The sequence below is a fragment of the Ranitomeya variabilis genome, chromosome 5, assembly GCF_051348905.1.
Source record: "Ranitomeya variabilis isolate aRanVar5 chromosome 5, aRanVar5.hap1, whole genome shotgun sequence".
NCBI classification, from domain to species: domain Eukaryota; kingdom Metazoa; phylum Chordata; class Amphibia; order Anura; family Dendrobatidae; genus Ranitomeya; species Ranitomeya variabilis.
Genome location: NC_135236.1, coordinates 619,320,938 through 619,325,318, shown reverse-complemented (window position 1 = coordinate 619,325,318; position 4,381 = coordinate 619,320,938). Strand labels below are relative to the sequence as shown.

The 4,381-nt window shown below is 41.2% G+C and overlaps 1 long non-coding RNA gene across 1 annotated transcript; it reads right to left on the bottom strand.

The window, feature by feature from the left end:
* Positions 1-558: 558 nt before the first annotated feature.
* LOC143773890 (uncharacterized) lies at positions 559-3,143 on the bottom strand. Its single transcript, XR_013215431.1, has 3 exons — positions 3,051-3,143; positions 1,424-1,574; positions 559-667 (listed from the first exon to the last, which is right to left on the bottom strand). It is a non-coding gene; the product is annotated as an uncharacterized LOC143773890 (long non-coding RNA).
* Between the last annotated feature and the right edge of the window lie 1,238 nt (positions 3,144-4,381).

The window sequence follows — 4,381 nt, the reverse complement described above, 5'->3', positions numbered from 1 at the left end:
ATTTTGGTCATTTGTTATATTGGTAGCAGATGGCATCTGTATTTGATGTTGGGCAGCTCGCCATTGTTCAATGGGCCCTAGCACCTGGTTGGGTTCCTGCTCTCCTTGGCTAGCATCAATGAGGGTCAAGATTGCAGCACGTACTCGTTCCTGCCGTCCATCAGGAACTTTGCCAAGGCAAGGAGACAGTGAGCGACAAAACCTATCTACAGCCGTTTCTGGTGTCATGGAATTGAGTATGGATAAAACTCTAGCATCAATGAGCTCGGGCAGCATACGTGGCTGTTCCTGTCGCCTACTTCGCCTATCTCGGAGACTGTGTGTTAGATACATAGGTAGGTTTGCTGTTGATGCTGCCTGTGGTGCTGGGGCTGTTTGAGAATTGCTTTGGGATGCTGTTTGTGAAGTGCTTGGGGCTGTTGTTTGTGAAGTGCTTGGGGCTGTTGTTTGAGAAGTGCTTGGGGCTGCTGTTTGTGAAGTGCTTGGAGCTGCTGCTTGTGTGCTTCCTGGACCACCATCAGTGGAGGTTTCAGCAGCATCAGACACCTGATCATCAGGCTGTGTTGTGGGTGTCGGGTCTGCTGGGGCTTCGGTCTCCGATGCCGAGGTTCCTGGCATTGATGTGGCTGTTGGCGATTCATCCGAGTCCTCAAGGTTGTCATCAGTCCTATTAGCAAAGAACATTAACAGTTTAGTTCACAATGCTACCGAACTTTAAACAACATTTGGGAAATTTAGTTTGGGAAAACACTTTTGGATAATTTTGGAACATGTTTGTATTTAGTAATGGAACATATAAATATGATGATTTTTGTAAGCACAAATGTACTTTTGACAAATAACTATGGGTAAAATATGACCCAGAATTTTGTAACATGGTGAAGCTTTGGAAATGTGTTAAAATACCGTGTAGTTATTTGACTATAAAGAGTTGATTAATCCATTTCCCTGAAAAAGGCAAAATTTTGAAGGTAGTCAAATCCACAAACCTTTATTGAAACAAATCCCTAAAATAGTCGAGACCAATAGTTGCTTAGGCCTAGTATCACATATCAGCCCTCGCTGGACGCGTTTCCCACACAAACATGTACTTAGTCTTCAGCTGAAGACTAAGAACACGTTTGTGTTTGAAACGCGTACAGCGAGGGCTGATATATGATACTATGCCTAAGCAACTATTGGTATCGACTATTTTAGGGATTTGTTTCAATAAATGTTTGTGGATTTTAATGCTTACTAATTTTGCCTTTTTCAGGGAAATGGATTAATCAATTCTTTGGTCTTCTACCACGTCCTGGCCTGGACGTTTTCCCTGCTCGGATGTTTGTATCACTTGTGTATCCCTGTTGTGTAATCATAACAATTAAACCACCAAAAAAAGGTAATTTAATATGTTTGGACAATCATACTCAGTCACACTTACTGATTTAGCTCCATGATTGGGCGAAGAAAGGCTAAGTTGCGGGAGTAAACATATTTCCTCTTTTTTGTTGCACCTGCTGTGGAGGGTAGGGGATTAAATTCCCGCCGAAATTGGTCCCTGGCTGAGCGCCATCGCCGTTTCACCAAATCAACTGTAGGAAAAGTAGAGACACAACAAGTCACATTCCCACAAATCAATACATATTCCTTAAACAACACAATGTGTTAATCTGTGTTATAGTTTAAAAGTATCATCATGCCTGGCTGGAAAATAATTTTGGAATCCAAAAACACAAAACTTTATGAGTTAGAATTGTGTGACCATTTAGCACCATGTCGTAATGTTTACAAGTAAGATCTAAATAGCATGCGAACTGTTTGGAACGCTTGCACAAAACATAGGCTGCATGACTGTGTGTGTGTCTAACAACACAAACATTAACACAAGTTGCATTGGCCATTAGACATATGTAAGGGCTTGCCTTGTGTGAATAATTGCGGATGATGGCATTAATTAAGTGGAAACATTTGCTTTCAATCAGTCACACACACAAACTGTGGTGTGGCCAGCAAGACATATTAAAATCAAACACTACATTTTTAACAAAATCCTGGTTTGGTGCTGACCAAAACAGGCAGCACATGTTGATCCTTACATGTTTAACATTATCTTTTAACAGAAATTGAAAAATCTCAAAAAGGAAAAGAGACTTTGTTGGCCTAATGCATATTGATCTGTATGTATTGCAACAACTATTGTTTGTTTAATATGATGTGATTTATATATATCTGCATGCATATTGTTCACATGTCAACAAAGTTCCAAAAAAAAATAAAAAAATCCTCATTTAGAGACAGGATGCTCCTCCTCCTCCTTCCCTGTGAGCACATTTTCTTGTGTGTGGAATTGAAACTGAAAGTAACAGCAGATCTCTCTCAGAAACCAGATTTATCCTATTCTCATGTTGAATGCTGAATGTTCTTAGTTCTTAATAAATGAACATTATCCGTTGCAAGTTGTGGACATCACGCTGATTAACCCGCTGCTACCAGACTTTAAGGGCTTGACTTTTGGCATATAGTCCAACAGTCAAGTTCAAAATCTGAACCCAGAAAACATTGTAAAGCATAAGAGCAAATAATGTTAGACATCTATGGAGATATGCTTGAATACAGTTCACTTTGCAAAATCTCATGTAGCAGGTTTTTGAACAGCAGGGAAATGTGTGTCAAAAATGCAGGTTGTGAACATGCCAGAAAACTATGCCTTCAGTTACCTAGGTATTCTTTAGTTTGTCCTAACATGACAAAACCAATTTTACCATAAATGCAAAAAACCATAAAATGCTGGCAGCAACACACAAGGCATTTTTGAACAATTATAAACATGCATGCTTCAGGCGAAAAGAATCAATCAAACACAGGGAACATACTGGAAAGTAGTAAGAATCTTGTAAAGTGTATATGATAAGGTCCATGTAAATCTAAATATTAAGAACACATAAGCCCAATGGTTATGATGTTAAGACATGGACCCTAACATATATAATTCACAATATGATTTTTTGGCATATTTTTCACATAAATTTCGGTTTAAGACAACAAGGAACACCTATGGGGAAACTTACCAAACTTTGCCTGCTTGGCGGGTGAATATGTGGACCAACCACGTCTGGGGTACAGCTGCGCAGCTACAGCAAACCAAGCCCGTTCAATGGCCAGCCTGTCATGGTATCCTTCGCATCGTGTGTCCCACAGTTGAGGATGTTGCTCCACCAAAGTTATTAGCCGCTCTGTGTCCACACGAGGAGGCATAATATTAGGCTGTCAGCAGAGTCTGAAGATGCCAGCACTGTGATAAGTTCACAACTTCACCTCAGAGGCTAAAATGAAGTCTAGACTGATGTTTAGCTTTGTCCCAATCAATGTCTAGACACCTGTCTGGTAATTGCTACAATTGCTTCAAATGTTAACCCTAAAATTTGGAAAACGCACACGGACAGCACACGGACGGCACACGGACGTCATCCGTGTGCGGTACGTGTTTACACGCACCCATTGACTTTAATGGGTCCGTGTGAGGTCCGTGTGATCCGTGCGCTCCCACGAACACTGACATGTCTCCGTGTTTGGCACACGGACACACGGTCCGCAAAAAATCAATGACATCTGAACAGATGCATTGATTTTTATGGGTCTACGTGTGTCAGTGTCTCCGGTACGGGAGGAAACTGTCACCTCACGTACCGGAGCCACTGACGTGTGAAACCGGCCTTATACTGTAGGTTTTCTGTGGAAGAAAAAGAAAGACAGATGCCACACACAGGACTGGCACTGATGCAGATTTGCCAATCTTAGTCTCCCACTTGTTTTTTTTTTCTGGGAGAATTGTGAAGAAATCAGGCCCACTGTTATACAGTAGGTTTTCTGTGGCAGAAAAACAAAGACAGATGCCACACACAGGACTGGCACTGATGCAGATTTGCCAATCGTAATCTCCCACATTTTTTTTTTTTCTGGGAGAATTGTGAAGAAATCAGGCCCACTGTTATACAGTAGGTTTTCTATGGCAGAAAAACAAAGACAGATGCCACACACAGGACTGGCACTGATGCAGATTTGCCAATCTTAATCTCCCACTTGTTTTATTTTTCTGGGAAAATTGTGAAGAAATCAGGCCCACTGTTATACAGTAGGTTTTCTGTGGCAGAAAAACCAAGACAGATGCCACACACAGGACTGGCACTGATGCAGATTTGCCAATCTTAATCTCCCACTTTTTTTTTCTGGGAGAATTGTGAAGAAATCAGGCCCACTGTTATACAGTAGGTTTTCTGTGGCAGAAAAACAAAGACAGATGCCACACACAGGACTGCCACTGATGCAGATTTGCCAATCTTAATCTCCCACTTTTTTTTTTTGTTCTGGGAGAATTGTGAAGAAATCAGGCCCACTGTTA